The 10,009-nt window shown below is 34.8% G+C and overlaps 1 pseudogene; it reads left to right on the plus strand.

The window, feature by feature from the left end:
• LOC113076291 (sodium/calcium exchanger 1-like) overlaps positions 1-9,796 on the plus strand; it is a 29,515-nt pseudogene extending 19,719 nt beyond the window's left edge.
• The last annotated feature ends 213 nt before the right edge of the window (positions 9,797-10,009 follow it).

A 10,009-nucleotide genomic window follows, 5' to 3' on the forward strand; every position in this document is an offset into this window, starting at 1 on the left:
GTGAGAGTGTGTGTGTGTGTGTGTGTGTGAGAGAGAGAGAGAGAGAGAGAGAGATAGAGAGAGAGAGTGTGTTTGTGAGTGAGTGTGAGTGTGTATGTGGAGGTACTGAATGCTATGCACTTTTATCTCTCTTTCACCATTTATTTCTGTATTTGTAACAGTTCAGTTTGTACCTTGAAATGCTGGGTGATCTATCTGGTGATGATGGGGGGGGGGGGTCAATGCTCCTGCTCTGACTCTTTGCCTGCATCTTTGCTGACGGACCCTCCATGCCTTTCGCTCATATCTCTTCTCCCTTTCACTCAAATTACTTACTCTCTTTCTTTTTTGTGTGTCAATGTCACGGACATAGCTCTGTTTCCTTTTCTGCAAATACTCTGCTCTGCGTTCAGGATCAGCATCCCTATGCTTTCTGTATAGTCGCTGTTTCTCAGCTGCGCTCAGTTTAGCCATACCCTCAATTTAGAAATACATGACCAAAGGAGGATTAACAATGACAAAGAAAAGTTAGAATCACAATTTTAGTGCTATTTTATGCAAAATAACTAAATGAATAGCTTTGAACAAAGTTTATCTATAAAAGGGAGTCACTGGTGTTACCCATTAGGAAGGTGACACCAGTGACAGTAACACCAGTGACAATTTTCATGAAAACTGCATTTTACAAAATGGCTGCTGCAAGGTATCAAACCACATGTTGTCAATCATGGTGTACTCACTAAATTAAGTAGTTTAATCCATTTGTATTCTAGTTTTTTACAATGCCCAAACAATAAAAGAGGTCATACCAGTGACTTCAACTAAAAGCTTCATATGAAATCATGAGATAAATGAGAAGAATTCTGATAATTGAAAAGAGACAGTGGACTTACCAATGGCTTCTCTTAATAGATCTCCAGAAAATTGGAAGAAGGAAGTCGAGTGATGTCATCAGCGTGATTGTTATTTCAAAATAAGAGCTTTTTTGTTAAACGGTAACACCAGTGACACAACTCCAGGGGACCACTACTTTCTTTATATATTTTAGAATATTTATTTAGCATTTTGTTTTTTAATGTAATTTACATCATATATTTGATAGTTATGGACACATGGTTGTATTTTAAATGGAAGAAAACACTGTTTTTGACCTCAAAATAAAGCATTTTCCCTCTGTACATGACTGTGGGGACGAGCACTTCTCTGGTGCTTGGAATTCTAATTAATTAATAAAAATCAAATATTGCCACATTGATGGCTCAAGAAAGTGTAATTGTTCAAATAACATATTGTTTCATTTAAAAAAAAAAAAATTGCCAACCTAAAGTGTTTTTCAAGTGTAATATTTCTGTAAAGGCTAGGGACAGAAAAATGGACATTTCCGTAGAATGACCCAGCTAGGGGTTGGTTTAAAGCATACTGGGGTCATTTTACAAAACAAATGCTATTCGTGTTCACATATAAATGTGTAAAAAGTGACTAGTGGATGAATTTACTGTGTGAATGTGGACATTTTCTTATAACTTAAATTCTTTTCTTTTAGATCATATTTTTATGAAATTACCCTTTTTACCCTCATCCATTGTCTTGCTCTAATAAATATGCACATTTTGAAGACAACATACATAAAAATGCTTATTAAAAAGAAAAGTCGCTGAATAATAGTTAATAATGACACCATCACCCTTTCACAAATGAAACTCTTTAAGTAAAAATTAAAGTGTCCTCTTTTATGACTTTTTTATGTTTTGTTCAATTCGTAATTTTTGTAAAAATTAGCCACCTCATAAAATAAATACTAATTGGCAGTGAGATTAATGGTTTAATCTCATTAGTGGTTTAATCTTAAATTTTCAATTTACTGTGATTTTGTGTATCAAATTGAAAACTGAATGTTTGTAGCACTTTGCAGTTTCAGGCTTGTAATATCTAATTAAAGTGTTAAACTATCAACATTCTGAATGCCTAATTATATGTTAGCATATATCAAATGTATTTATTTAGCTTAAGATGAAATTTATTAACAGTTCAACACATTACGTGCCTTATAGAATGTTTAAAATCTCATACAAATGTAAAAAACCACTTTAAAAGACAAAAAAAAAGCATTCCGTTTCACAGAATCACTCATTTTGCTTTTTCAGTATCTGTGGTGTTGTCGAGCAGAGGTGTGCTGGTGGCAGAAAAATTCAGGACATTGTGACAAGTGGAGCTTATATGCCCACAGACAGGAGGAAGGGTTTATTTTGAGCACATGCCTGGATGAAAGTAGAGGGTTTTTTTAAGGGAAGTGTTTTAGCTTTCTGTCTGTTCTGTCGCAGTTTCAGCCTTAGATGACACACACATGGCGCATTGCATGGACAAATAACAAGAGCTGGCTGAAACTGGCAGATGCAATCTGATTGGCTTATTTTAACCAATTTCTGGATGAAAGAGAAAAAACATTCTGCTTGATTTGTTTGTGAAATATAGCAGAAATATGTTATCACACGTTATGTGATGATGTACAATAGGAGTGTGAACATGTAAAACATTCAATGGATAGACAGTTAACGTGTGGCATGTGCAGATAAACAGTTTATCCAGACTGACCACGATATGTCAAAGAAATGTTCCATTTCCTTCAGGGAATGAATCTTATATTGTTTTCTCTAATAACTCACACAATTTGCAATTTTAAAAATAAACAAACAAACAAAAAATATCTAAAAGGACAGATCACACCAAAATGAAAAAGATGTAATATTTTATTCATAATTTACTTTTAGTTGTAAATATTTTTACACACACACAGACACACACACACATATATTTATATATATATATATATATAGTTTTTGTTTTATCCAGTTATATTTACAACTTCTAACATCAAAGTGAAAGATATAAAAGGGGGGGATTTTTTTCTATATGCACTGTATGTGTGTGTGTGTGTGTGTGTGTGTGTGTATATATATATACACAGTGGGGATCGAAAGTTTGGGCACCCCTTGCAGAATCTGGGAAAATATGAGTAATTTTCAAAAAAACTGATGAAAAAAGACTTTATGATTTTGAGATGCATCTTTTCACACTGAGGACATTTGAGGGACTCAAACACAACTATTAAAAAAGATTCAAACATTCACTGATGCTCCAGAAGGAAACAAGATGTAGTACGAGCTGGGGAGTGAAAACATTTGACCACGATGAAGATGGCCAAATTTGACTTATTTTGTTGGAATATAATTTTTTTCCATTTAGTTCTGCCCTTCGTAAGCAACAGAAGATACTTGTATGTTTCCCGGTACACAAATTAAGTACAATTTACCTTGATCTTCAAATTCTAAAAGTTTTCACCCCCCAGCTCTTAATGCATCTTGTTTCCTTCTGGAGCATCAGTGAATGTTTGAACCTTTTTTAATAGTTGTGTTTGAGTCCCTCAAATGTCCTCAGTGTGATAAGATGCATCTCAAAATCATAAAGTCACTGCTGGAAAGGGTTCAAATATGCAAAGATGCTGGAAAACTGAAGAATCTGCAGGACCTTAAAGATTTTTCTGAAGAACGCTGCTCAGTTTAACTGTTCAGAACAAACAAGGGACTCATGCACAACCATCACAAAACAGAAAGACAGTCGTGGATCATCAGGTAACAGCACACAGTATTAAGAACCAAGGGTTCCCAAACTTTTGAGTGGGGTTATTTTAATAATTTCAGCAATTTTTTTGTCATGTGGACTAAATGTTAATATGTTTTATGTACAATATCTTACTCAGGACAGTACTAAATAAAATATAACATGCATTTAGTATGATCTCTCTTATTTTTTGAAAATTACTCTTATTTTTTTACAGATTCTGCAAGGGGTGCCCAAACTTTCGAGCCCCACTGTATATATATGTAGATAAAATAACACTGAGGATATCCTGCACAACTGCTCCTGTTGTGTTCAACAACAACAAAAGAAATAATGATGACAGTTTTATTTTATAGAGTGTACGGTTCCTTTGATGTTAACATTTCAGTAACTTTTTATGATGCTTACGACATTGTCAATGTCCATATCCTTTCATTTTGCTTTTCTTCCATTTTGGCTATTTCTCTACTACTCTTCTTTACTTTTATTCTTCCACACTTTTCCTTTCCTTGTGCCTCTCTCATGTCTGCAAACTTGTGCTCTTTTTCTTTCTCTCTTTCTCTTTCAGCAAAACTATTCAGATCAGTATAATCGATGACGAGGAGTATGAAAAGAATAAGAACTTCTTCCTGGAGATTGGAGAGCCACAATTGGTGGAAATGAGTGAGAGAAAAGGTGGGACGTTGCCTTCCCCTGGTCACAGCCTCGGTGTGCTGCCTTCTTCTGGGCTGAACTGGAAGTGTTAATAATGTGCAAATCCAGCAGGGCAAAGAGTCACTGTTAGCTGGCTAATAATCAACCCACAACATCTCTAGACCTAACGTATGCTAAAAATAATACCTTGTCACAAAATCAAAATCTCAATGGCCTTTTGTGACCCAAAATTTGATTAGATTCTATGCTGTTATTGACTTCTGAAGAGCAGGATGCATAGTAATTTCTCCAAAGCAAAATTGATAATGACGCAAATTCAAAATTATTTATCAATTTAATGGGCTCATTTAGTTGCTGTTTAGAAGCATCTGATGGTCCTACAATCAAACACACAAACACACGTCATACCTCAAATGTGATTTTATGTTCCCCCCACAGGAAGACCATAAAGGTAAAAATTCTTGACCATGAGGAGTATGACAAGCATGCAAACTTCTTCATAGAGCTGCAGGAACCAGAATGGAGGAGGAGGGGATGGACAGGTGAAAGATAGCAAAGAAACAAGCCTTTTTCTTTCTCTGCAGATGCCCTTTATTCTGCCTTCTGTCTTTCCCTTTCCTCCGCTCCTCCTTCAAAGCTGATCCTTCACTTTCGTTCTACTGTTACAGAAAAAATGCAGTTTTCTTCCTGCTTGCTGCTCAATTTCAGTGGATTTATCCGCAATGTTACCTCCTGGCCAAAGGTTAAGAGCTCTCTCAGAGAATAAGCATAATTTGAAAAGGCCCCTTTAATGTGAGAATTCCAGCCAGGACTAAAGCTGCAGGGACCATTCCTTCAGGCCAGGATGAGATAAGGACAACTGAACCATAATGAGCAGCAGATACATGGGTTTCTTGCCATATTCCAGAGCCTGTGAGATTTCTTTTTTTTTTTTTTTTCTGTTCTGACAGAAAAAGATTGATTCAGCAATATGATGTTCAATTTTTGTCGACTTCATACTAATTTTTCACATTTCAGATTTTCTTTTTAATCAAAATCTAAATTAAATGTATCAAAAGTGGTAGTTAAGGCTTGCACAAGATCTCCATTTCAAATAAATGCTGTTCTTTTGATATGTCTATTTATAATAGACTCTAAATTTCTGAATTTCCACAAAAAATAACCAGCACAATATTTTAAAACATTGATAATAATATATATATATATTTCATAATATTACAGTTTTTACAGAATTATGATTTATTCGATTAAAACTCCACCCCTGTTGAACATAAAGACTTCTTTACTAAAAACATTTTAAAAATCACTACTTTTCAATGTATAGATCATAATGGAGTATAAAGCAGTTTGTATTCATAATTTTAGAAACGCAATCTTATCGCACACCAATTCTGTCTGTGGTACTCTGTTTTCTCATTCATAATCATTTTGCTTTTTCTTTATCTCCATTTTTTCTTGTCTCTTTTTGTCCTGTCTGTCTTTCATTTGTCTACATCAGCTATGTTGCTGCATGAATGTGGTAAGCTGTCTCATTTCCCCCCTGCTCTTTATTTCTGTGAATCACTTTAAAAATGTTAATCTCATCACATGATGATGCAGATGTTTATTTGTTATTATGTATAAGCTCTTTGTTCAAAATTTGTCTGCTGACGCTGATAAGATTTTCTAATATCCACATTCTGGTAAATTTTTCACTATTTATGCTCCAAATAGCAGACCATTTTCCATGCTGGTTGCTAATTGACTTCCATGCCAGTTATGTTGTCTTGGTGCTGGTCATAGCCAATAATCAAATTATGCTATATTTCCACATTAATTTAGGCTAATACCAGCATCATTTTCTGTCATTACTAAAACCAGTCTTTTATAACATGAAAGGAACAAAAAGTGAGTTCATTTTTGCTGTTTTTTTATGATTTTAGGTGGATTCGTGAAGACAGGTATAGTAATATATGACTTCAACTGCTTAGCTAACTCATCACAGCTACAGCTAACTTGCTACACTTAACCAAGAAAATGAATTCCTTCAGTCTTTTTGATTGTCATTTTTTTTCTTTGATAGATATGAAGCTTTATGGTAAGAGATAATATTTTACCTTTCACCGAGCTGAAACCTAAATATAACACTGGGTGTGTTTAGTAACTGGTTTGCCTGATGGTGAACTGGAGCATTTGTTTGTCACACTATGTAAACTAGTGGCTTAGTGTCTTTGCCTGATAGGCTCATTTGCTCAAGTATGACCAGAGATAGATACTAAGTGTCAAAATTGCTTTGTAACCTTCACATCAAAAACAGTTCACATGGGTTTGCTTGTCATGGCTGTGTCTGAAAAAAAGATACTGATATCGTCCCCTTGGAATTATAAGGTTCTATCTGACATTTTTGTCAAAATTGAGTTATTCACATATTCTTATTCTGTGACAAATTATTTACATTATGTGATGTTTTATTTTAAGTTGTGTACATTTTGGGATTTTTTATTGAAAAAACAAAAAGGTTCTATCTACAGAAGTCTATGGAACACTAAAACTTTAAAGCTCAATATTTCAAAACTACTCAGAACGCAGATAGAAGCTTATAATTCCAAGGGGACGATATATAAACTGGCAAAAAAAAAAAAAAAAAAAAAAAAAAAAGATTACAGTGCTTGTTTTTGAGTGTGTAAAGTGGGTAGAAAATGTATATTGTAAATTTATATATAACTTTACTATAAATTATAAATATTTATCAAACAAATAATTACAATTATTTTGTTTAATAAATCATTTATAAAATAATTTATAGTTCTTGGCTTTCTGAAAATGATATTGAATCGAAATTGACATTGATTATAATTGCATTTATTTTAAGTGTTATATTTTTTATAATTAATAAATCATTTGAAATTATACGTAATTACTCATTAACAAAGATTTTTTTATTTTTTATTTTTATAACCACTCCATCAGACACTATTTTTATTCTTACACTTTTATTCAGACACTTTGTCCGGTTTTGTCTGATCACCGTGTTCCCCCTGCTAGTGTCTGTTGGAGCTCGTTTACGCTGATTGAACATGATGAATCAGTGTTTGTCGTTCATTGAATGTCTGAGAAGTGACATATTGTAATCTATTGACTGGCTGTTTGTCAGTGTTTGTCTGTGCAGTGCTTGGCCTGTCCAACCAATCACCAAACTAAAACCAAAAAAACTTCTTTAAAATTATAAAAATTTTCCAGACACAGTCCATGTCTCTAATGAATACTAAACATGTTAAATTTAATTTCTGAAACTAACTTGCCTGTGTACTCATTTGAAAAGGTTTACAGTCTCATTTTCAAGTTGTGTACACAGCACAAGTTTCCAAATTTAAGATTTATTTCTGTCGCAGTGCCCTGAACTTGCTAGAGCATGGTGATTGTTTCGAAATGCCACATTTGCTGAACGCCACAAAGTTTTACAAAGACATTGTGTGATGGGCAACAACACAACCCACTGTCACCTATTCATCACACTGTCATTGGCATTATTCCCAAAGGCAAAGGGGCTGGTTCCTAATGAGAATGCATAGCTAGTCTGCCTTAAGCTAGTGTGTCAGTGCTTTCGTAACTGTCTTGTCAATCTCGCTCAACCGTGGCAGCACGCACACTGATTCTCAAAGAACATTTACACTTTGAATACTGTGTCCAATGAGTGCCTGTTGCAGGAAAGTTTCATCACTGAGAGAAGAATCATTCTAACATATGTCAATCATAGGAATTGAACATTGACATTGTTTGGTATCATTTAAAACCATTTTAAACTGCAGTTTGCTAATAATTATTTTATAATCAGAGCGTTCATTATCTTAATTGTAGACTTTTTGACCTGTGTGACATTTTTATGAACTTTTGACTACTTTTTTTTAAATACGAATATGTAATTTATTCTCAATTAATTATTTTTCACACTATAAATATTAATATATTTAATCATACTGTGTAATTGAATGCATAAACCTACTATACACTGAGGTCCTATTGTTGTTATTTCTGTTTATGTTTTTTGTATATGCTTAATATATGCACTGTTATATCTTTATATCAAAGAGGCAATACATATTTGCTCTGTTCTCTCAAGTGATAATTGAAATTGCCATCATCTTCAGTTGTGCACCATCATAAATAAAGCTCAATAGATCTGTTAGCATCTGTGCTAACTCTGTTCAGTGAATGTGTTTGGGCTCATCAGGCAGGGATGTGTACCGGAAAGTGCAGGGTAGAGACAAACCGATCCCCTCCACCATTATCAGCATCACAGGTATCCCTCTCCTGTTCATCTTTTTCTCTTTCATTTCATTAAATCAGTCCCTCTTTTGTCACTATGTGTGATCTCTTATCATGTATGCATGATTGAGCCAAACATCATTTACCATAAAACAATTGTGAGAACGTAAACCGTCATAATAGACGACACCAGAGATCATCAGCTGTCATTTCCTCATTAGTCTAGCATGCAAGAGCCATTGAATGCTAAATGCATGCATTTAATCATATGAAAAGTGTTTTCAATCAATGCAATATGCTGATAGACTTTAATAGTGGTGTCTTAAAGTAACAGTTACCCCAACAATTAGAAAATCCTAATGCATTTCCCATAATTTTGTTTTGTCTTTTTCCATCAAATTTGATGTACCTTTCTTGCTTTGTCTGTCTCTCTCAGAGGACGGGGAAGAGGAGAACCTGACAAAGAAAGAGAAGGATGAGAGACGTATTGCTGAGATGGGTCGCCCGACACTGGGTGAACATGTCAAACTTGAAGTAATCGTTGAGGAGTCCTATGAGTTTAAGGTACGTTTTCTGTTCATGAGGAATCTGTCATGACAAATACATTCAGACACCCATCTATGTTCACACACGCATTTACTTTAAGGTTGAGTGATGATATTTTAAGCATTAATGAGGGCTTAGAAGCCCTTAAAGGTGAATGTGGGATGACAGAGAATCTGGACATGAGCGATGGTATCCTTTCCTGAACAAGTAGACAGTTGGAGATGATTCAACCTGTAATTGCTCTTCAGATACAGCAGACATGGGCAGAGTTATTACCGCAACCTTTCAGACTGCCTGTCACTTTATACATGTTAACAGTGACCGTTTTCCATCTCTAATTCAGCGCGTCTCTCCTGCACTGCCTCTGTGCGTCAGAGGGTTTATTAGTTTTCATCATGTCTGTCACATTAATTTGCTTGGCCTCAAGCGAAATGATTTCCTCGTATCCTGAAGATTTGATTGAATTGCACAGAATTATGACGTTTTGGGTTTTTTTTTCCGTTCAGGCTGGCAGGTTTCTCGCTGGCTAAATGAGACTTTGTAAAATTTTACCATTAGAAGCATTGTTAAAATTGTTGTATTGATTTTAATCCCATTCCAGAGCACAGTCGACAAACTCATAAAGAAAACCAACTTGGCCCTTTTGGTTGGTACTAACAGTTGGAGAGACCAGTTTGTAGAAGCCATTACTGTCAGCTCAGGTGAGTCACTGAAAAAATGCTATCAGATTCTCCATTAAGTCTCTACTTACTATAAACACAATCACTGCACAGTCTTGACATGACAGATTCGACAGTTGGAATGCAAAAAAAGAAGGGAGTTTTGCTGTTTTATCTCTGAAAGACTCGTTCTAATTGCTGCTCAATCACTGCGCTAATTTGGCCACATATCTTTGATTAGACCAGCATTGCAATTTAAAATGTGTTGGAGTTGAATGCCTGCCTCTATCCAGACTGAAGTGCATTTC

This window comes from Carassius auratus, unplaced genomic scaffold (assembly GCF_003368295.1).
Source record: "Carassius auratus strain Wakin unplaced genomic scaffold, ASM336829v1 scaf_tig00019686, whole genome shotgun sequence".
In the NCBI taxonomy this organism is placed as follows: domain Eukaryota; kingdom Metazoa; phylum Chordata; class Actinopteri; order Cypriniformes; family Cyprinidae; genus Carassius; species Carassius auratus.